The sequence below is a fragment of the Pinus tabuliformis genome, chromosome 9, assembly GCF_031772625.1.
Source record: "Pinus tabuliformis cultivar Carrire ecotype Pingquan chromosome 9, CPIR1, whole genome shotgun sequence".
Classification (NCBI taxonomy): domain Eukaryota; kingdom Viridiplantae; phylum Streptophyta; class Pinopsida; order Pinales; family Pinaceae; genus Pinus; species Pinus tabuliformis.
Genome location: NC_142307.1, coordinates 1,576,928,390 through 1,576,953,873, shown reverse-complemented (window position 1 = coordinate 1,576,953,873; position 25,484 = coordinate 1,576,928,390). Strand labels below are relative to the sequence as shown.

General features: G+C 37.0%; 1 pseudogene across 1 annotated transcript in view; it reads right to left on the bottom strand.

The window, feature by feature from the left end:
- Positions 1-1,593: 1,593 nt before the first annotated feature.
- LOC149154710 (callose synthase 9-like) overlaps positions 1,594-25,484 on the bottom strand; it is a 241,198-nt pseudogene continuing 217,307 nt past the window's right edge. Inside the window, exons 44-51 of the transcript XR_016262850.1 lie at positions 21,243-21,356; positions 21,063-21,151; positions 20,807-20,962; positions 20,491-20,593; positions 6,789-6,908; positions 2,792-2,842; positions 2,391-2,573; positions 1,594-2,289 (exon numbers count right to left, since the gene is read on the bottom strand). The product of XR_016262850.1 is annotated as a callose synthase 9-like (transcript). The remainder of the gene's footprint in view (positions 2,290-2,390; positions 2,574-2,791; positions 2,843-6,788; positions 6,909-20,490; positions 20,594-20,806; positions 20,963-21,062; positions 21,152-21,242; positions 21,357-25,484) is intronic.

The following is a 25,484-nucleotide window of genomic DNA, read 5'->3' as shown; positions in this document are numbered from 1 at the left end:
ACATTTAATTCCAACCTTTTAACTTTAATATATATTTTTTATATTGGTCATGTTAGAAAATCAGAAAGGAAGAAGCATTTTCTTATTCTTGATATTTACTTGTGATGTTTCTTATTATTACGATTCTTTATATCTTATTTCATTTAGTTCATCAAGCAATTACCAAAGCAACAACACATAAAACAATAGACACTAGATGTAAGCACTATGCTAGGGAAAACCCCCTTGAGGGAAAAACACAGTCAAAAAATTATTCCTTTCAACAGTATTCTTTGAGACTCTTCACCTTAGACCAAGACAAGACCTTCCCTCCACACCAAGTCAGCATCCTAGAATTTCGACCCCTTTCCAGCAACAATGAAACTTGGAAGACTTCAATCTCCCAATCCAGAGCATGAAATAGAGAGAGGGGCACAAAAAGTTCGATTTTCTTCCTCTTTAGACTTCCCCAAACTCACACTTATTTCGACCTCCCAACAACAGACTTCACACTTCTCTAGCTCTTCTTGAGATATCGAACTAGCTTGAGAGATGATCCTCCAAATGATTTCGACTAGCTTGTATTTATACACTTCTTGTGGGTTGAATTAGGGTCCTTTAGGCTAACTTTACGTGGAGGGTACATAAATCATATTTGAGTCAAGACTAAGCCTTTTTACATGATTCAAAAGCCCAAGAAGGGTCTCTTTGAATTTACAATGACTCTATAAAATCAACATTAATCCTAGGAGTCCACAATGGGGACTTTGACTAATATAATGATGACCCAAACATGAAACTCATGCTTTAATATGTCATTGTTACAATAATAAAATTATTTTCTTTATTTTTTTGATAACTACATTTCATAATAACTGAAGTACATTAATAAAAACCGAACATAATTACATTTTCCACATAAAATGTATGACTCACATTAAATATTAATAATATTATATCTCATTAGTATCATAGAAATTTAAAATTGCTTATATTGTTTTTATAAGACTATTTTTAATTTTTTGTATTTTAATATCTATTTTATTTTAAATCACATTAAATTATATAAATAATAATTTAATTTACTTAAAATATAAAATTATTTTATCTTTTTATAAATCTAAATACAATATCTTCATAATTTTATATCAACAAAAACCAATAAAACTTTATAATAAAACCTTCACTCTCATTTATTTTATATATATATATATATATATATATATATATATATATATATATTCTTCTGTATAACTTTAGGTATAAAGTATGCTCTAAAACTGCTTATAATTTAATCTATTTAAAATATAAAATTATTTTATCTTTCATAAATCCAAACATAATATTCTCATGATTTTATATTACAAAAATCAATAAAATTTTATCATAAAACCTTAACTCTAATTTACTATATTTTAATAAACAATATTCTATTCTTCTGTGTAATTTTTGGACCTAGAGTATGTCCTAAAACTGCTTCTATTTGGTTAAGAACTAGTCTTCACGAAATCTGAGGAAATAGGTTAAAAATCCAAGACTGAGAGGCATTTGAAAAAAACTAAAGTCTGCCCTCTTAAAGACCACCAACTGGTATGTAGCGTGATTTTCCTTGAATAAAGATAATAAATCAGCTTATATTCACAAATAACAACCAATGATGAATGTCCCCACTATTATTTTAAAAACTGAATTATGATAAATTTCACTTTTTATGTAGAGGTTGGCCATTAAAACTTCACTACTACCAACGTTACACTATCATCCACGTAACTGTTTTCTCAAGCCTACGATGACAATTAACATTTTGAACAAGTAAAATACTGACACCGCTCACATATGACCAATTTTAGGCAAGTTGAATCTGCGGAAATCTGCCAAATATGACTTTCAGCCATTAAAACATTAACTACTAGCATTTCAATCATTCACAAGAAGATATCCATGTATTGATTTCCAAAAACTCCCCTGGTGACTAGTCGCTATCATACACTAAATTTCTCTAGTGTCCTCGAAATGAATACATTCAAATTTTACAGATGGAAAGATGAAAGCCCAGAACAACCTTTTGTGTTATCATAACTGAACATTTGGCTTGTTTCCTGCAAGAATGAGAGAGATCTCGAGCCCACGACTGAAAGCCTGATTAAACAGAAGACGCGTCTGGAATGTCGATACGAAAGGAAACCATGACAACACTACGATAGGAATAAACAGGAGAATACCCATGCCCGCATCGTATAATCTAGCCATTGCAGAAACAGACTTCCATAAGCCAAGACTTTTCACCACGGATTTCCATGTTATTGCAAGCTGCATGACGGATCAGTATATGTTTAATAAGATCCAAAATTACTAGATAAACAATAATAAGCACTTGAATGGCGAGCAAACAAGGATTTTCGACAACTTACACATATAATAAGCCAACCAGTTGGGACAAATGCCAAAATACTAGCAAAAAGGTCTGTCACTGTCAACGATGTGACAGCAACAGTGACTGCAAGCCCCGTTACTACTGCTATAAATGTAGCGCCCTGAATAAATCGCACCATTAACTGAAAATTCACAGATATCTTTTTGCTGAATGTGAATACCTGCACAGCCCAAAACAAGAATGAAAAAATTTCTAAAACAGATACGGCCAAACTGATTATTTCATTAAGGGTAACTTCATATATATATATATATATATATATGAGAGAGTGAGAATAATTATTGTGATTGATGTAAAAATATATAACTTTAAATATCTACTTAAAAAATGTTGGAAAATTCACAGAAACATCCAGGCAGTCTATGTTTAGAGACAAACCTTGAAAATCAAAATAATAGCGACCAATATAAGCCAAGATAAACCATACACCTGCAGTTAAAAAAGACAATTTAAAATCTGATAAAGTGACTCAAATTAAAAAGCACAATACAGATTCTTCTTTTGTCTTCGTATATTGTATATTCGCAGCCATGTCAAATCCATCCCCCTCCCCCCCCCCCCCCCCAAAAAAAATAGTGAACTTTTCCAACTTAATTGAAGAGAAAATATCCTTCAATGCAAAACTAGCACTACTAAAATTTACGTAAAGTTAGAACATTACTCAACCCTTAACTTCAACAAATTTTAACCTCATCTGTATGACTAATTTGAACATTCTAATCAAATGATGCTAACCCATAGGCGTGGCTTACATAATTGCATGTAATTTTAGAGTAAAGCACATGCCTCCATAAAAAACTACGCTGAAAAGCAGCGCTTTGGGATCTCCTTGAAATTATGATTGTATAGAAAAACAAAAGTCCATATATCAAAACCTTTGTTTGATTATTGTGAGTTGGGTTATATATGATAAGTGTAATTTCACTCAGCCAACCCTTGCGAGTCTTGTTGACCTGTAGCTGTGGGCCCACTACTCACCTCATACTAACCATGAACTCGCCACTTGCCGAGACTGGACCAAACTCAGCAAGAAATAGCTAAGAATTCCCAAACTTGCCCAAGTATGCCCGGAGTATATGTTGAGTCTTTTATTGTATTTCCTTTAGTACCGGGCCAAGTGGGTCTTTGCCACGTGTCATAAGAGCGACTCTGCCGCTGAGTATGGAATTTTTGTGAGGGATAATACATGCTGAGAGTGGCGTGGCTATGGAAAGATTATGATCAAGTCCTCATTCTGTGAAGGAGATTCCACTATGGAATTTTTGTGAGGGATAATACATGCTTAGAGTGGTTTGGCTATGCAAAGATCATGATCAAGTCCTTATTCTGTGAAGGTGATCCACTTATTGCTCATTCTGTGAAGGAGATCCACTATGGAATTTTTGTGAGGGATAATACATGCTTAGAGTGGTTTGGCTATGCAAAGATCATGATCAAGTCCTTATTCTGTGAAGGTGATCCACTTATTGCTTTACATGAGTACCCAAGACCATTATACCTTTTATGGTGGAGACAATTCCCGTTGATCTTTTATTGAGATCTATTCGTACCACTAGAAATATTTTCTTGGTGTGATGCTACATAGCTTGAAGGAACTCGGAGGAAGAAGACTGCCTAAGGGTGGTTGGTGGTAAACCCTTGTTGGAAACTCAGTTTGGCAAGGAACGAGAGTGGACTTCCTCCATTCGACAACTTATCATTGTTGCCAACAAAACATGAATGAACGTCCTCCATAGGACAATAAATCACCAATGCAAGTTAACCTCTTGTTAGTAATTTCCTTTTCCTTCATATTCAGATAATGTCACATAATTAATCCCTAAACAAAATTTCCAGACTTATGCTTGAAAAAAGAGAATGTTTCCAGTTTTTAGAATATGTATTAATGCTTAGGTGAGGAAGAATGGTGGAAAAACACTAATTTACATAGTTGGGTAGTGGGTTGAGAAACATTATTTACTAAACGAAAGGTTTATTAAGTGATAGAAACAAACATAGTTGGGTAGTGGGTTGAGAAACATTATTTACTAAACGAAATGTTTATTAAGTGATAGAAACAAACATAGTTGGGTAGTGGGTTGAGAAACATTATTTACTAAACGAAAGGTTTATTAAGTGATAGAAACAAACATAGTTGGGTAGTGGGTTGAGAAACATTATTTACTAAACGAAATGTTTATTAAGTGATAGAAACAAATAGAATAAAAGACGAGAGATGGATTAGAAAATTATTTTCAAAAAATATAAAGTGGAAGGAAATTTTGAGAAACCTTAACTCGTGGGTTAAAAATATCATATTTTCCTTCTCGGCCCTCATTTTTCATTTTGATTGGTGTTTGGGGAGAGATGAGGAGGTGAGAAAGACCATTCTCATCCGCTCCTCTCTTAGCGCTTCAGAACCACCTCCCAACATCTAGCTCCAACTCGGGGACATGTGCTTTTCCTGGGAGTACATGAGAACCTCAGAATCTTGCCACCAAAATACCATTACCTCTTTCTCTGTGTTTGATCATCATCCAGAACAGCGACACATCAAAACCCCAATGTGTATATGCTGGAACCTCTGTAGCTCACATTAGAGAATGACAAGGATACCTGTGAATGTAAACTCGGTTCACATCCTGGAGTGGTTTCCACAAGCTATAAATCAGGTCTTGAAACGATTCTGTAAATTCATTAATCCTCTTACAGCTCAGTTCTGCATTCTCTTCTGACAGTGATGACAGGTCTTTACCTCAGCTTAGTCTGAAAAATATTGCAGAATTTCTCAAAACAAAATGCCCATGTTGCTTTCCTCAACAATATAGGCATCAGGAATCAGGATCGTCTGGATATCCTTTGACCAACTCACCGTTACAATCAAAACTCAACCCTCCTAATTATGAGACACCTGTTCTTCACCCTTCTGGAAATCCAATCACTGATAATAAAAGAAGATCATTCAAGATACCGGTATTGAGAAAAAGGACTTGCATCAAGGTTAGAACAAGTCTGTTTTATGAAATTCCTGCGAAATGTAGCATGGTCCAATTCCACTATTTGCCAAATGTAACACACTACATTAGGGTCAGACTTCCTTAAAAGGATGTGGTTAAAAAAATCCTTCACTTGCACATATTTGACATTCAACATTTCAATAGGTTGCAACTTTAAATCCTTGTAGCCCTTGGGAATGTAGAGTATCACCTCCTAAACCAACTTCAATATGAGTTTTCAGCTTTGTTTTCAGGTGCCAGGCAGATAACAACCAGAAAGAGTACAGTATCAGTGGATGCCAACGAGATCTCGCAAGGCCAAGACTGATCCAAGACATCATAATTTCTTATGTTTATTTCAAACTTCATGTTCCACAGGCAGCAGTAGTCTGGGACCTCTACAGATGCCAATATCTATGGAAATACTCAGGCACTTGAAAAGGGAAATGATTTTGCCTTAGTGATGTCTATATATGTCCCAAGTTCGATGCACTGCAAGACTTCTGAATATGATCCTCTGTATCACTTTATAATTTGATCCTGTACAAGCAAGGCAATCCCATAAAGATATCATTGAAGATATAGTGATTCCTTCCAAACATTCAAACACATTATTCTGCCACCATTACCAGATTGGTGTGCGATAAGAGCACCATCCTTTCTGTGTGTCATTGTCGCATACTTCATCAACATGCTCACTTTCTCTTGAACGAGATCCAACAGTGGTATGAAAAGGAGTAACACTGATGGTTTTGCTACCAGCAAATACCTTCGAATTTGGACATAAGGTTAACCCCATAACCCCTTGTTCATTTGTATTTTACACGTCTTGAAATTTATCATGCGATCTCTCTATCTGTGATCATTATTTCATTCTTTCATAATAAAATGATTAGCCCAACGACACTAATGCTCTATTAAAATATCTTTTGTTAAGGTGTTTTTGACCATTATCTTTAGCATATTTGTATACACTCTCTAGTACACTTACGATCAGCTCTAGTGCTCTTGTTATGGGTCGGATTGTCTCTCCAAGGATTATACTGCCCTAGTGCTATTCTCCTTTGTTTTATTGCAGGATTTAGGATTTGCGGGTTGGTTTCATTCAATCCTCCTCATACTTGTGAAAGAGGTCCTTTCCCACTTTGTTATTATGTCTGCATCTTCCTAAAACGTTCCTCCTCCTACAGTTAACTCTTGCATAAATGTGGGTGAAGTGTGGGTTGTTTATCTCTATGTAATCCAATGTTATTTGCAGCAGGTGCTTGACCTTGCAGCAACACACATGCATATGCTTTGAGTATAGAAACATCAAATGTCAAACGTCAAGGTGCAAAACAACTATGATTTCAATATTTGCTGCAAAGCATTCAACAAAAATTACAATAAGAGGGCCTTACCGATAGATTAGTTGATTTTCCAGTAGCATGCAGTTTGTACATAATGCCATACTGAAAGATTAAAAACCGTAAGCTAAGAATTGTCTCAAAAATTCTTCCCCTCAGTGTGCGAATGTGTACCTATCAAGTCCATATTTCCATACAAAATCTATTAGCATGTCACAAATTACAATACTAGAAGAAACAAGTGTGAAATGATGCTTGAAATATTAACAGGTAAGACAATTATTGTACTAATTCATAACAAGCAAGGTTTCAAGTCAAAGTGCCTTGAAACAATCAAGAAACATTCTCATTTTTTCATCCTTAGTCATCAAAATTGATAAGCAACTACATATTCATTCACAGAAATCACATAAAATCGTTCTAAGAATATATATATTAAGTATTGTATCATGCCCTGACAAGGAAGAGTTCTTACGTAGGAAGGCCTTGCAATGCCCCAAAACGCTGAAATAGCTTAAGTATTTACTATTATGTCAATTAATTGAAACAAGTGCTTGCTTTACTGCGAAGGGTTGTGATAATTACTTAACACAGGTAAACACTAGTCTGCGTGCGTCTTAAAAAAGGAAAGAACGTAATAAAAATATGTTATGAATTAAAAATTCATAACTCAATATATATAGATATTAAATAATAAATATTATGACAATAAAAAATAAATATTAATTAATTAATAAATTAGTAAATAAATTAAATTAAGTTAAGAATCAAGATACTTAATTAGTTTTGAATAGACATAAGTCCAAAGGACGTGTCTTTTTAGGCTCGTGGCCAGTCAACTCCTATAAAGGAGAACCGCCCTAGCCTTGTAAAAACCATCATTTAATATTGAATAAAATATATTGCTTATATACAAATGTGTATTTCATTTGCAAGTATAAGAGAACAGAACAATCTCTGTTCCAGTGGTATCAGAGCCATTTTTCGTCTGCTTGTTGGAAGAAGACACTGTTGCACAGTGTTCGGCATTCTTCCACTTACCCTATTTTCCCTGCCTGTTGATACCTGTAGTTCCCTATCCGCTGACCTGTGTTGCTACCTACACAACCCTCCGGTCGTTTCACCGGTACCTCTGTCCCACAGCAACCCGACGACCAAGCCCTGCTACCTGTTCCGCTGCCTTTCATCTTCCTCGCACTTACCGCAAACCCCGACGTCTGCTCGACCACCATACCCCTGCTACACCATCACCTGCATGTTGTCGTCCATCAACGGACACCCTTCAGACCGGTTCCTTGTGTCATCTGTCCTGTTGTCACGGGCCAATTGTATTTATTCTAATACACAGACAACAACCTCCATTGACTTTTTCCTATCGGAAAGTCGTTACGCCGAGTGTGTGATACGGGTGTGAGACATCACACCTTTTGAAGCGGATCACCACATCATATTACGAGAACCTTGCGTTAATACACAAACGAAGTGACTATTGTTATATTACGTATATTACTTACACCTTGTGTTATATTACGTTTAATTGAACACTGTGTATACACCGTGGACTGTATAATCGAGGCTTTACATTATAATTATATCCCAAACTATAATTAATTAATTTAATTAATTAAAATTATTTAATTATTAACATTAAACAAGAATAAAATAATAAGGATTAAAAAAATGGGTCTACAAAGAAAAGGAACAAAATGGGCAGTAGTGATAACAGTGTTCCACGGGGATGCGTCCCCCAGCGTCGGGTGCGTGCACCCCACGCACCCGGGACGGGGGGACGTCTAGGGAAATGTTTCCCCACATCCCCTTTTTGAGGAGACACAAGGAGATGCAGGGGGGACGTTTCCCCAGTGTGGGGGACGTGACTCCCCAAAAGGGGGACGCTTGGGTGTCCCCCCTCAATATGGGCTATGTGTCCGCTGTTAAATTTGGTTTTAAACAATGATTTATGACAGGGAAAACCTAGTATTTGACCATATCCATGGATGACATTACCATGAAATGACATAGGATGTTTCAGAGTGGTTCCGACTTCATTGGATTTCATATGGAGAAAGTAGATTTTTAGATGTCACTCAAAATCCAACAGACTTACAGTTTTTCAGGAATTTAGGATTCGACGGATTGCAATGTTTCCATTGCATTTTGTCATGTACAAGGGTATGGAAATATATCTAATCAAGAGCACCAAGCCCTCTTTGTACTTTAGAGTGACTTTTAGACTCATCACTCCATTGTTTTTTAGTTATATCAATTTACTATTCCAGTATTCAAATTTCAATATCTATTATAGTCTATTTTGCTTAGTACTAATTAGATTCTAGAATGATGAATGATGAATTGTAATTTTAAATCAATTTAGAATTTAGAATAAGGAATGATGAATTTAATTTTTAAATCAATGTAGATTCTAGAATGGTGAATAATGAATAATGAATATGGATTGGATTATTTTATTATTGAATCTTGTGATCTATGGATGAATCATGTATGTATTAGTAAGGATGATGAATATGGATCAATAATTTCATTATTTAATTCAATTATGTATGTATCATTGTATTTATGCTATATATATATATATATATATTAAAAAGGAAAAAAAAATGCATATTACCCGACGTCCCCCCTAAATTTCCCTAAAATTTGAGGGTGCTCCCACACGTCCCCCTTGTGCGTCTCCCCACACCCGTGTCTCCCCATCACAGAGTCTTAGTGGAACATTGAGTAATAATGACGATAATTCGAAGAAATTTCAAGAACTCGATAGAACGCACAAGCACCTTGACGACGTCGAAAGGAAGCAAGATGATTTCGGGAAGAGTCAAAACCAAATGGCAAAGAATATCATAGCAATAAAGAGCATGATGAGTCAGTTTATGGGAGAAACCAATCCACCTTTTAATCCATTAGAGACGCAAAGTCTAAAAACTCCAGAAGGCAGAATCTTTCCAAGTCATGAATTTCCATCGATGCATGAAAAGCCACGAGCACTGCATATACAGTTCGAAGGAAGTCAGTACCAAAGTTCCTTGACAGAGACTACCTCAAAATTACAAAATTACAAGAGAAATACCTAAGTGTGATGGTAATGATCATAAAGGCACCATTGTATGGGTAAATAAAATGGACGCCATTTTCGCAGCAAATCCACCAATAGGTGAACAGGAAAAGGTCATGAGTGCATCTAACAACATGGAAGCGGAAGCATATGATTGGTTCCTATGGTGGTCTAACAAATGTGTAGCTCGCTCGTTCAATTGGCAAAATTTTAAAAACGTCCTGCTAAAAAGGTTTCATGACGAAGAAGAAGAATGTTTACGAAAGATTCATTCACCTCAAACAGAAAGGATTGGTAAGCAAATACACTTACAAATGGGAAGTATTAGCTATAAGGCAAAGGGGATTATTAGACAAAGAGTTGTTAAAAATGTATTGTTGTGGCCTTAAAAATTATATTCGAGAAGAATTAAAATTATATAAACCCCAAACCATTGAAGATGCTAGACATGCAGCGATAATTATTGAGCGGAAATATAAACTCCATAAAGCACCATATGCCAGTAATGAAAAATCAACCAACTACTCCAAGGGGAAGTCAAGTAAATCGTCTTCAAAAAACACTGGTAAGTACGTTCAACCACAGTTTTTAAAACCGGAACTGGTGACCGGACCGGTCCACCTAATGAACTGGTTTACCGACCGGAACCGATCTAACCGGGACTGGTTTGGTCTAAACGAACCGGTTTTAAAAAAATACATTAAATAATTAATTTTTAATGAAACAAAACTATTTTTAAGATGTAAAACCATGATTCCAAGCCAATAGAGACAAAATATGCAATTTTTTCTCATTTATATACCATGTAAAGGTGAATATATCAAAATGGCACCGAGTGCAATGCATATCATCGACAAAATAGCAAAATACATAAGAAATGAGGCTTTAAATGGCCTATAAAGTCCAAAAACAATGCTGCAAGCTATGAGGCCATTGGCCTACTACAAGTCTACAGTGTACACATGATCAATCATCAAGTTCATCACCACTACTAGACACAGGATCATCATCAGGAGCTACATAGACATCATCTAGTTCAAAGTCTAAGGATGCCTCAGCCTGATTTGGCAACCTCAGTATCAATGCCACCAATGACAATAAACATGGACCTAATGGAAGCACGAGTTTGTCGACCTGCATGACTAGTGCCTTCCATTGGTTCTTTGCCTTTCCTTGATACCGCTCTTGATCCTAGTTCTGATGCCACCACATAATCTGCATCATCCCTCGCTAAAGCCATGTCGATATCAAAATCAGCCTCAAACACAGGTTCTTCAGTCTCCTCCACCCATTTTGATGTTGGATCAATATCGTCCAACAAAATGGGATCTAGATCAGGAGTTTTGCTCATCATTTGGAGCTCCGATTGCATTTATTGTTTACCCCCAAACCATGAAATCCTGAAAACCATTAAGTCTGCTGAATTTTGAGTAAAATCTAAAATTCTAGTTTCTCCATATGAAATCCAATGAGGTCGAAACCACTCTCAAACATCTTGAGTCATTTCATGGTAATGTTAAAAATTTAAGTAAAAGGATGAAAATGAAAATTAAAGGAAATGTCACTTTTACTTTAAGAATTTAACATTACCATTAATTGCCAACATTGTTAGGGTTGAAACACCCTTAGTTTCCCCCCAAAACCCCTGAAACACAGTCAAAAATATGCTTTTTTAACTTTATGGTGGGTGTGCCTAAAACCGACCAGTTCCGTCCTAAACCGGCCGGTTTTCACCGGTTAGGGCAAAAAATTGGAGAAATGGGCATTCAAACCGGGTTTTTTGGCCGGTTTAGATTGACGGGCTTGCTAACCGGCCGGTTAGACCGGTAACCAGTTTTTAAAAACGGTTTTTAAAACTATGCGTTCAACCACGAATGTGCAATGGAGGAAAACAACAATCTAATATTGTTAAAATTGGCAACTAGGGCGAAAATCCATGTGGATCATCTTATTAATGGCAACTGATATTTTTCTTGGATCCCTCTCATCGATAGGTGTAGGATTGATCTAAAGATCATCTGATTCTGATAGGTATTCATGGAGATATGAATTTATTTGTGTTATGGACAATTCATCAAGGTCGCCCAGCGATCAAATATACCCCACTTGTGCTCAACGTTTTAGTATAAATAAAGGAGGACTTCAAGTCATTTGATATCATCTCTTGTGATCTCACTCTCCACTTGTTTGGGTTTTTAGTGGAAGAGGAGGTCTAGAGGAGATGCCTTCTACGCAGCCCTAAATAAAGGTCATCTAGGAGAGCCCTAGACGCAGACTTGTAGGAGATCTGGCCGGAGATCTAAGAGGCCCTAATTCGCAGCCAAAGAGAGCCCTAATCCGCAGCTAAAGGGAGCCCTAATCTGCAGAAAAGGGAAGGCCCTAACCAGCAACTAAAGGAGGCCTTACACTGTCCTACCTAAGGGTGATATGGATATACCCTAGCCGCAGCAACCTAGACTCTGGACAGCGTGGGAAAACAGGGATCCAAAGTTTACAACAGGAGGCTGAGTGGCTGAGGTAAGTGCATATAGTCTTAGGGCTAGAAAAGTGATATAATCAGGATCCGAGTTTGTTGTGAAGAGGGCTGAGAAGGCTGACTGTTAAGCTGAGTTCCTAAGGGTCAAACATGTTGCTATTTGGAAGTTATTTTGGCACATTTTCGGAGGTTTGTTTCTACAACAGTTTGTTGTGCTAGGCCGCAGGCCATAGTACACAACTAGAGGCTATGTGAGGGTTGTCAAGGGTGGACAGCGCCCTAAGCAAGCAACGTGGGTGAGGAGGAGTCCTATGAGGGTATGTCGCAACCCTTAAAGGGTTAGTTTGTTGACAATGGGATGAAACTAGCGCTGTTGCAAGTGCCCTAACTAGGTGTGCAACAAATAGTTGTGCAAACAAATGACAACATGACCTAATTGGACCAATGTTGCACGAAGCAGGGATGTTTTTTGGAAGCGAGGACGTGGAAGTGTCATTTTCCAAAAATCTAGGAAGTGAAGCGTCTGCTATATATATATATATATATATATATATAGATTATATTTTTTTGCATTTCTACTCAAAACAAACATCCCAAATACCAAATTAGTTGTAGAAGGCATGAAAACATGCATATTTTTGCATAAATCAAGATAGATATAACATTCACTGTACATTAATGATTAATTATTCGAGCATCAACCATTTAGATGCATCAACCATCTAGAATCTAGATTCTTCTCCTCTTGTCTAGCCTTTGCATATACCTCGATTGTCTAGGGATATTAGTCAACATTGCCCAATTTTGATCAAACTACCTAATTCAAGGCTTAAAATATGGTAGAAAAAGCTTAACATGCTTGATCGATGATTTTGACTTGATTGAAAGGTAATTTTTTGCTAAGGGCGTGCTACGTGACAAAGGAGTTCAACAATTAACACCACCAACACTAGGGTACATATAGGGCTTGGTGCTTTTGATTAAATGCTAATTGCATACCTTCATACTTGATATAATCTAATGAAATTCCACAATCCCATTGATCTTGAATTCCTGAAAACTGTTAAGTCTGCTGAATTTTGAATAGGATATGAAATTCTATTTTCTCCATATGAAGTCCAGTGAGGCTGGAACCACTCTCAAACATCCTGAGTCATTTCATGGTAATGTTAAAAATTTAAATAAAAGGATGAAAATGAAAAATAAAGGAGAATGTCACTTTTACTTTAAGAATTTAACTTTACCATGAGGGAACATCAGCTATATTTATATTTTTTTTTGCCTTCATTCCTCACCCTAACCCAAGGTGGATCCACCCCCAACAAGCAAACTCACCTAACAAAAAAAAAAAATTGAAAAAAAAACGATTTTCTAAACAGCGCGGTGCTTTTCCAGAATCGTACGGAAGCGTACGCTTCGCCCTCTGAAGCGCCACGCTTCATACTGCCGAAGCGCGCTTCGAAGGAAAGCTTCCGAAATTTCCAAGAAGCGTCCAAAACAAGTAGAAGCGCGCTTCCGGGGACGCTTCCTGGACGCATCCGCACAGGATGCGCTTCGGGCCTTGGAACCGGGGGGGGATGCTTCCTGCAACATTGAATTGGACTATTTGGGCATGTTGGTGTAGCTGGACATATTATGGGACAACAGCTAGTATAACATAGTGCTACCAACATACAGTGATGGGTAGCAATGCAGCATAATGTAAAAAGGGTGCAGCATGATGTGATGCATAGCACAACACTGTGTAGATGCAACTACATGTTGGATGTAGTGATGATGAGTGCAACATAGAGTGCAGATCTGTGATGAGAGCAACCCAATGATTGGAGAAGCACAGTGACATGAGCAGCAGCATGAAGTGCATAGCATGGTTATTAGGTCCAACACTGTGATAATGTGCAGCATGGTGAGGTGCAGCACATGGACGAGATGCAGCACAATGGTAGGTGAAGGAGTCACCTTGGAGAATCAGTTGAAGCAACGTGTCTTCAATTGATCTCATGTAGAGATGATCTATTCTCTTATCTAGAAAGTCAAAGTGTTGACTTCTGTTGTAAATGAACTATCTCTCTCTCTCTCTCTCTCTCTCTCTCTGTTGAACTATTGAAGAACATAGAAAAAGAATTGAGCAAGGGTTTCCCCACATTGGGGTTTGTCCCTGGCTAGCGCCACATCTTGTGTCCCCTTGTCTTGGCTTGTCTTCTACGATTTATGTTTATGTTCTATCTGTAGTTTACTTTAATGCTGATGTGATTGCTAATCTGGAAAAGATATTGAGCTAACTGTGAAAATTGAAATAAATCGCTCTAAGCATAGAACATACCTAAACTTAACAAATATTGAAAGAAAAAAGGATGGCAAGTGTAGGACATGCAGAGACAAATATTCCCCAGGGCACAAATGCACTACGTATAAACTTTACAACTACAAAGCAAAACAAGAAGAAGACTCTTCAGAAGATAGCTCCGATGAAGAGAACAATGAAGAAAACGAGACCCCTAATCTAGATCTAGAAGAAGATATGCCACGAATTTCTCTGGCAGCCATCACAGGGATAGCTCAACCACAAACATTGAAGCTTAAAGGACATATCAAGAAACAAAACATTATTGTTTTAATAGATTCAGGAAGTACGCACAACTTTATAAATGTCAATGTCGCCAAAAGACTGAACATTTTTGCCTACCCCGTAGTAGATTTAAAAGTTGTGGTGGCAAATGGAAAATGAATAGATGGAGTAGGAAAGTGCCATAAAGTTAAAATGCAACTGAATGAATACGAAATGGAGTCCAGTTTTTATACAATCCCCTTAGGAGGAGTAGACGTCGTCTTAGGAGTACAATGGTTGCAAACACTAGGGACGTATTTGGCAAATCACCAAAAACAGTTCATTAAGTTCAAAATGGATGGAAGAAAGTATAAGTTGTTCAGATTCCAAGCTCCACCTACCCAAGTCATTTCTGCTCAGCAAATGAAAAAGCTTATTCGCAAAGGAGCCCCAGTATTTGTTGCACAATGTCAACGGTTAGAGTTATTATCGATGGAAGGGGTTCACCAACAATCTGAAGTTTCATCCCTAATCCAAAAATATGAGAAGGTTTTCCAAGATCTACCGATGAAATTGCCCCCTGAAAGGAAAATTGAACATATCATTGAAGTCAAACCAAATTCAACGCCAGTAAATGTAAAGCCATATTGCTACCCCCATCATCATAAAACAAAGATAGAATGATTAATACAAGACCTGTTAAAGCATGGAGTCATTACGAAAAGTAGAAGTCCATACACTACACCCATAATATTGGTCAGGAAGATCCTTCCGATAATATTGACCAACTTGTTAAAAAAGAACAATTTTCAATGGAATAACTAGGCAGACGAATGCTTAGAGAATCTAAAGGAAGTGATGTCAACCACCCCAGTACTAGCAACTCCAGACTTCTCCAAACCATTCATAGTCAAATGTGATGCTTCAAGGTTCGGAATTGGAGCAATATTAATGCAAGACAACCATCCTATAGCCTTCGAGAGCAGGAAACTTAACAAACAGGAAAGCTTGAAATCAACTTACCAAAAGGAGATGCTTGCCATCATACATGCTTTAACTAAATGGCGACAGTACTTACTCGGAAGTAAGTTCTCAATCCGAACTAATCACAATAGTCTTCAATTCCTACTTCAATAAAAAAACATTGTCAACAGACCAACAAAAGTGGATGGAGAAACTTTCAGCGTTCAAACTAGAAATATTGCACAAAAATGGAAAAGAAAATGTTATAGTTGATGCACTCTCACATAAGGATGATGACAACACAACATGCGCCGCCTTGGTAGTTGTTCCTGAGTGGTTAGATGAAATACGAGCTGAGTATGCCAAGGATTTGGATTGTGGTTCTATGATTGAAAATATCAGTCAATATGCCAATTTTTAATGGAAAAATGGCATATTATGGTACAAAGGTAGAATTTACCTAACACCAACATCCAAATTTAGAATGAAAATTCTAAAAGAACCTCACAGTTCTCCTACAATCAAGCATGTCAGATTCTTCAAAACTTACTACAACATTCGACAATCGTTCTATTGGAAGGGTATGAGTAAGGAAGTCCAAAAATATGTTGCAGAATGTGATGTTTGTCAAAGGAATAAGAGTGAAAATATCCCAACCCCTGGTTTACTACACCCATTACATATTCCAAATCAAAAATGGGAGGAAATTTCGATGGACTTCATTGAAGGACTACCTGTGTTTGACGGTAAGGACAAGATATTTGTCGTAGTCGACAAACTCACTAAATATGCCCATTTCATGGCAATAAAAAAAACTGACACAACTAAGCAAATTGCAGATGTGTTTTGTAAAAACATTTACAAACTACATGGGTTTCCCAAGGTCATTGTCAGTGATAGAGACGCAAAATTTAAAGGCAATTTTTGGAAGGATTTCTGCCACCAAGCAAGAATATCTCTCAACATGAGTTTGGCTTATCACCCCCAAACAAATGGTCAAACTGAAGTCGTAAATAAATGTTTGGAAACATATCTTTGTTGTTTCGTCACTGACAAACAAAACAGATGGACCTAGTGGCTACACCTGGCAGAATGGTGGTATAATACCACCTATCATACTTCAACTAAGATGACACCTTTCCAAGCCTTATATGGCTATGAACCACCTAGGTGGAAGGATTTTGCACTACTTGATTCTAAAGTATAAGCAGTAAAAGACCACTTAGAAGAAAACCAAAGAATTATTAACTTGTTAAAAGAAAATCTAACAGTGACATGTAATAGAATGAAACAACAAGTCGATTAGCATTGCACTGAAAGAGAGTTTGAAGAAGGAGATTGAGTCTTTGTTAGGCTTCAACCTTATAAGCAATTATCATTAAACAACAAGGGAAAAATGAGTTATCACCTCAGGACCATAACAAATAATCAAAAAAATAAGTAGTGTGGCTTATGGACTAAAGCTACCAGACAACTGTCGAATCCACAACACGTTCCATGTATCAAGTCTCAAAAAAGTATTGGAGCAAAATCAAATAGCTCAAACAGAGATACCTGAGACTGATGAAGAAGGAAGAATCATCTTAGAACCTGAAGGTATACTCGCTACCAGAGAGAAAGTATTACGATCCAAGACTATTAAGGAGTACCTCATCAAATGGAAGAAACAACCAGAGGAAGATTCATCATGGGAGACAAAGCGTTTTCTTCAACAACACCCAACATTACCTATGCTTCGAGGGCAAAGTATTTTTAAGGGAAAGGAAATGTTATGAATTACAAATTCATAACTCAATATATATAGATATAAAATAAAAAATATTATGACAATAAAAAATAAATATTAAGTAATTAATAAATTAGTAAATAAATTAAATTAAGATAAGATACTTAGTTTTGAATAGACATAATGTTGGAAATACTAAGAGGGGGGTGAATCAGTGTTTCTTTTCAATTGTTATTATTACCAGTTTAGATTCTTTACAATTTTAATCAAAGAAATGATTTTATTAAATATAGAAAAATATTGAATACAATATCTGATGAATTTTGCCAAGCACCAACTTGGACTTTGATGAGGCTCCAACCTCTAGGGCTCCGACCCTATCTTACCAAGGCACCAACCTTGAATTTAGGAGCACCAACTCCAAGGACACCAATCCTTCCAATTCTGAGGCACCAACCCCAAGGGCTCCAACCCTATAGATTTACTTTGTCAAGAAATGTTTGATTGTATTATACTGCTTCCAAGGACTTCTTTACCAAAACCTGTCCTTGTAGTCTTTGCAGCAAGGCATTGTCTGCGATATGGCTTCACTTCGGATCCGAACCTTCCAAAATGAATTAGGTCAAAAGATTGTCCTCCTGCTCTGTCTTCTACTTCCTTCTTTGCTTGGCTTTTAGCTTCTGCTGCACCTTCGTCTTTCGCTAGACCTTCGGCTTCCTCTGTCTTTTCAAGTTCACGAATTCTGAGCTTTTTAAATCCTCTCTATTCTCGATGCCCAGATCGATGCTTAAGGTGAGGTATTATAACTTGTATTTATACAGGTTTCCCCAATACCCAAAAGACACATTCATTTGGAAGAGTAGATGACTTATTGTATGAGGTCGCTTATTACACAATATATCGGGAAGGCTCTTTTTTTTAATATTCATCCAAGGCTATACCCACATGGAGGTCCCACATACCACGTTGTTACATTAATCGCAATCGCAACATTCATGAAAATCAGAGTTATTCCTTTAATCCCGCAATCGCAACTTTCGGAGGTTTGCACATAACATAGTGATTCCCCTACTGCCGATGGAGCGGATGCGATATAGTATCAAACAACAGTTAATAAATCTGTCGGGTCCACAACTTCATCACAATCGGCAGTCCGTCGGGTCCATCGCAATCGGCGGTTTGAGGTCCACGCACTTATCACAATCAGCATTCCGCAATACTATCGTAATCGGAAGTTTGACTGTGTCAACTCTTAAGACTTGTGATATGACTCCCAACGAGGCAAACGCACGATATAACATAACGGTGTATTCATAACCTGTTTCGAGTCCGCAATGATATCACAATCGCAGATTTTTGGTGTGACATACCTTTAAGACTTTGCGATACCTTCCGATGTGGCGGGTGCAATGTTTCATTAAGGAGTATTGTAATGGTTCGATGGGTCCACAATACACATATCACAATCGGCGGATTTGGGGCGGTGATACATAATAAACTTTATGGTTTGTGATTATGTGACGGATGCGATATTGTATTAAGGCGTATTGTAATGGAACAATCGAGTCCGCAATACATATCGCAATCGGAGGATTTGAATGTAACAAGGCTTTAAGACTTGCGACACAATGGATGTGATATTTCAACAAAACTATTTTGATAGTCCTATCAGGTCCACAACATATGTTGTAATCAGAGGTATTGAGCGGTAATACATTAATAAAAACGCCAATATTATATATCGTCGATATGATATGATTTGGTTCTTTATTTGATATTTCGTCGATATCACTATTGGGTTCTTAGCTCCTCTGATATCATTGTTTTCTTCCTTCCGGCCCTTACTGTTGGGTTCTCGCTTCTATGGCTTCTCTTCACTCCTATGACTCCCAATAGCATTGTTGGGTTCTTAGCTCCTGTGACTTCTCTTCAATCTTCCATTCTTCCGATAGCTCTTCTTTGAATTCCTTGATGGCTTTCCTCCTTGGCTTCTTGCTCCTGTTGCTTCACGGATCTGCTTCTCCTTGGCTTCACATCATCATTTGGTATCCCAGAATATTGCCATATTGACGTGTCTTTTTAGGCTCGTGGCCACTCAACTCCTATAAAGGAGAATCGCCCTAGCCTTGTAAAAACCATCATCTAATATTGAATAAAATATGTTGTTCATATACAAATGTGTATTTCATTTGCAAGTATAAGAGAACAGAACAAGCTCTGTTCCAAAATAGCTAAAGCTTATTAAACTCAACTCCAAAATATAATATGCCTGAAAGCAGAGAAAATTTGAAGGATATAAATTTACCTTTAGTTTAAAAACAATGGCGAATCTTAGTAGTTCCTAACATGTAAACAGTAAAATGTTTGGCGATATTTTTATAAATATATTCAAATTTGTAATGATTTTATATATTATCTATAAAAATTTGCAAATTTCTAAGGTAAAATAATTTTATTTTATAAAATATGGGTGAATCATTTTTGAATAAAATGGAAATTACTGGTTCTTTTTTTGGAACAAGCATGGAAATTAAGCCCCTAAACTTTTCCCTGATGCCCACTACGTTAAAAAATTAGAACTAATCACTTCTTTATTCATCATGGAGTATCTATGGGTGAGAACTATAAAGGTCGACAACATTTTTCAACTTTCTTCATTGTTCAACTAAACATTTATATAAACCATGAAGTATCCTCTGGTTTCAAATGGCTTCAACACAATCTACAGGCTGTAATTTGTGTGAATTTCGGGCTGTTTTGAATGAACTGCAGACTGCTTTTGTCAATGGCAGGGTCCTATTTTCACTTCTCTAGTTCATGTCTTTTGAAGCAGGGCTCATCAACTACAAATGTTAATAATTGAAATAATATTCATCAAAATCACTATCCATCTCTAACAAGATGGATGAGAAAACATGTCCAGACCAAAATTCCATGCAAAGAAGGACAAAGTAAGATAAAACTGCTTACTTGCTCCTCATCCCACCAAGTTTCCCAGCTCTCTTCTGCTTTGACTCCAACACCACCTTTGTAGAGAAGCCAGGTGGTCCAATCGTCAAAGTCCTGCACAGTTCTGTGGAGATATAACGTCAGTAGGGAACCTCTTAATGTAGAAAAATGCCACATTTCAAACAAACTAATAAAGCCTTGACAACTGCAATCAGCCATTGATTCTAATAGTGATTTCAAGTCATTGCTTAACATTGACAAGTCTGCATAATTTCTGAATGTCTACAAAGTCACATTTAAGTTTGTTCAATAATATAAAAAGTATATAATAACTTACTTCTGCCACTCAAACCCAGATGGGTTGAAAATATAAGGAGCAAACAGCCATGATATGGCAAGAAACCAACTGCTAATAGTCAGAAGGACGTAGGAGACTGCACCATTGGCATAACCATATGCCACATAGACTATAAGTAGTAAAATCACTTCGAACCTGCAAACATAAAATATGTCACACAGTTTGGTAAAAGGTATGTGAATTATCAGCAAGAGAGACATGAAATAGACAAAAATCAACATAAGATTGAACTCACGCTTTGACAAAATGACTGCGAGAGTAAAGCCTGTAATTCTCTGCAAATTTGATATGACGGACAACAAATCCTCTTCCAGTTGCTCTGTACTGTAATCAAGTAGTTATTATAAAAACATCAGTCCTCTCAAAATATAGTACAATTAGAACTCCCAGACAGACCAGAAGAAAGGACTCTCACCTTGGCACCTCCATGGAGAAGAGTCCGGCCAAAATAATGAGTTCTTGTTCCAAGGGAAAATGTAAAAAACACAGAGCATAATTGCAGTTGCATTATCACAAAATTCACAACAGCCTGAGCAAACAAACACTAGAAGTTAATTCATATGCACTGTAAAAGCATATCTATACCAAATTTTTGTGCATTTCGCAAGGAAAAAAGGAAATTAATTCCGTCAAGGTTTATCTCAATATTAAATTAAAATAATGTCACTCTACTTGTGAGGTAAATTGGATTAATATCAAGAGAAAGTTATACACCACAGCATATATTTCTCCTAAACTAGGAAGCTCCCACTTATTTAGCAGGTCTAGAAATTTAGATAAAAAAGAATCTTGAGATTTTGAGTGTCAAAATTACGAATGTTATTTCATCACCAACCATTAAACTATTAAATATAGAAGAATTATGTCCAGTATTTACTGGGAGCCTCTTCCCTGGAACTGACTTTAAGACAGGAATGATATCTTTAAAGTTAAAACTAGAATACAGATCTAAACTGCGGTAATCGGTATGGACCATGCAAATTCGAATCTCAAAGGAGACATATGGACTAATGTGGGCAATTACCATGCAAATTCAAATCTCAAAGAAGACATATGGACTAATGTGGGCAATTATCATAAAATCATCAGAAATTGCAAACTCAATATAAGAAATTTCAGACTCGAAGTAGAGATCCATTTCAATTGATGTGCATTCAAAAAGATACGAGTCATTTACATATCGTTAATCAGAATGGCTAGTCATTTCATATTTCCCAACATCTAACTATTAAATATGATTTAATTAATATCAAGTCATAACAATTTAAATTTATAATATGAATTTAATGTTAAATTTCAAATAAAGTTCCTTACTGAAACTCCTAAGTTACAATTTACAAAGCATCACCATTATTAATATAGACTTTATCACCCTCCCTTATGAGTCATGCGAGACAACTTCATATCCAAGAACATAACTAGCTTATCTAAATCAAGCAAGTTGCAGAAACTATTTGTAGACTGCCTCTGAGTGAGGCAACCAACCAACATAAAAGGTCCACGACCTCTCATTCTATTGTATTCTCTCTGAACCATGTACCTATCTTTGATGATAACATACATGAGATAAAACTAGCTTGCAAAGCCTGTATCTGACATGGTCGATACCAAATCATCAACCATCTGATTGTTGCTAGCTGAATTTGAGTCAATGATGATTGAATAATTCATCCCTTCTACCATTGATGCAGAATCTAGTGTTGTTGTCAGTAAATGAGTCCATTGTTTCCGCAACATGCCCATTTCAAAAACGCATAATTGTTTCCACATTTTGTGCAACTTACATCCACAATCTTTAAAGGTCAAAATTGTTGAATTCTTGTAGCTATGGTCGGTCCTCATAATTTTATTTTAGCCCTCCAATTATATGAGAAATGATAAATATACATTTGGGTTCCAAGTCGGCTCCAAAAGAAAGAATTTCAAATTTAAACTTTTGGCACCAAAAAGATCAAGTCAGCCCAGTGAGACACGTCTATTCAGGTTCTTGAGATGCCTATATATAGGCCACTAGTCTTCCTCCTCAACACACAATTTTAGATCATTCTTCTTCTGTTCATGCGAATTTTTCTCTGAGGCAATTTTGTTGGTTGCAGGCCAAAGCTTCTGAGACAGTTTCATTGGTTGCAGGCCGAAGCTTCTGAGCCAGTTTCATTGGTTGCAGACCGAAGTCTCTGAGGTAGTTTCGTAGGCAGAAGACCCAATCTTTTGAGGCAGCTTTGTTGGCAGCAGGCCAAAATTCTGAATCAAAACACGAGGCCAAATTTCGAGCTTGCAGGCCGGACTTGACTGAACCTTTCTAAGCAGCAGTTTGACTTTACTTGAAGACAGTTTGACCAAATTTGACCAGGGCTTTGTTGCTGGTCAGTTTGACTTTAATTTTGACTGAAAAGATCAGATGTATCTCTTGTTGAATTGAACAATTTCTCTAAGGAAAAGGTTGTTGGGTTTTTCCCTAGAAGAGGGTTTTCCTAGGGTAAAATTCTGTGTCTCTTGTGTTTGGCTATCTCTTTATGATCCTACTATCATTTATTGTTTCTACCAATGTTACTAGACTCCGAATCGGCAATAATTGGCGAGGCAAAAGAGCGAAGAGTTTTAATCAGATCGGGGAAAAATCAGGAAAAAATTGGTGAAATCAATAAATAGATATACACATTGAATTTATAAAAAAAAACATTTTTCATTGATATTCAATAAAGCCATGTACAAACAATGCATAATATCAATAGATGTCCAAAACATCATGAATGAATAAGTATCTCATATATGTTACGAGTCCAAACATGATCCAAAGTACTAAGTCCTAACTCCTACCCAGTGACAACATAGAACCAGAAGCATTTGCTTCTAAAAGTTTATAAAATACTGCATAATAATCAGTAAAAAAGAAGTAACTGAAATCTCTTGATTGCTGCTGAAATGATATGATAATGGTTTGCTACTGAACTATCTGACAGAGCACATACTGAAGCTACACTAGAGCACACTACGCCTCTATTACACTGCAACTCTATTACGCAGAGTAAACTGAAACTGAAACCATGCCTCTATTACCTCTCAGCATATGAGTTGCGGGCCTGAGTTGTGAGAAGTCAGTTACAGACCAATGTAACCTAACTAAACCACACAACAAAATATGCGGGAACCCTAAAATTTAAAACCCATGATCGCTGAGTTGAGGATTGAAAATCACCTCAGTAGCCTAAATCATAATTAATCAATGAGTCACAAGTCAAACTCGTGTTGACCAAGAGTCAAACTCGGTCAACGTGAGTTTGACTCACCCAGCATTGAATCAGATTGTTTGAGGGAAGAGCAGAGTTTGACTCGTGATTAATCGCGAGTGATTGGAGATTCATGTTTTACTGGTTTCTACTATTGAAAACTTATATGTAGTTGCTTAATGATGAATGTGAACACAAGAAAGATTAATTTAAGAAATCATAAATAGTTATCAAATTAGAAGGTCTTGAAAAATCAACAAAAATCTTGTCAACTTGTTCACAAAACTATAATAAGTGAACACTTTCAGCATCAAAACTTGATCCCACTTCTTTTGGCTTATCTCCAAACTCCTACTAATTATTTCAAAAGATGTCCCAATCTACAATTCACCACCTTAATCAATCCATCTCCCAAGCTTTATATGTTGCACTATATTAATGCTTTATCACCATTTACTTCCACAATTTCTTCCAAAAAAATAAGAAACTCGGTACCTACATGTGATGATCATCTTCAACAATCCACATAATTGCAACACCTCCTCAAATAATAACTCCACACAATATGTCACATCAAGGTTTAAGGGATGTGGATTTATTGTTGTCCTACTAGGATGACTAGGGAAAGGGAAAGGGTCAATGTCCTAAACATGATCAGCCATGTGTGGCTCTCGAGTCTCAATATAGGATGAAAGGTCTAAGGAGGAATTTATTTGCTTCTTCATAACTCCTTAGACATTTGAAAGAAGGTGGTCTCCTCATAGTCAACTCCCTCTACCTTTGAGAACCCCCGTGCCACAAAACGAGCTTTGAACTTCTCCACGCTGCCATCTACCGCATGCTTGATCTTGTAGAGCCACTTGGAAGTCACCATTGACTTCCCCTCAGGTCGTGGCACTACCTCCCAAACATTATTCTTCATGATGGAGGCATACTCCACCATGGCATCCCCTCCAAATCTGCTGACTGGTGGCCTCCTCAAAACTTGTTGACTTTGTCTCCACAACATTTGCCACAAAGCCAACCAACCTCTTTGGTGGTCGGCTCTCCCTCACTGACCACATGGGTTCCCCCACTACCTCCTGAGCTTCCTTCAATGCCTCCTGTGGTGGTATGGGAAAATCCTCAATTGGTGCCTTTCCTCCTAATGAGGAAGGCTCTGCTATAACCAATGGAGATTTTGGACTCTGAGATCCTACACTTGATGATCCTGCACCAGGTGATCCTACACTCAGTGATAATGGAGTCTAAGACCTTGTCACCACTGAAGTAGATGATCCTCCTAATCCTGATGGACCATCTAATGCTCTCGAAATCTGTGTTGTGGCCCCCTACTAAGGAGCCTGCTGCTCTACTTGATAAACCTCTTGAGACCTCCTCAAAGCCCTCTCTTCCTCAAATCTCACATCCCCCCTTTGGACAACTTTCCT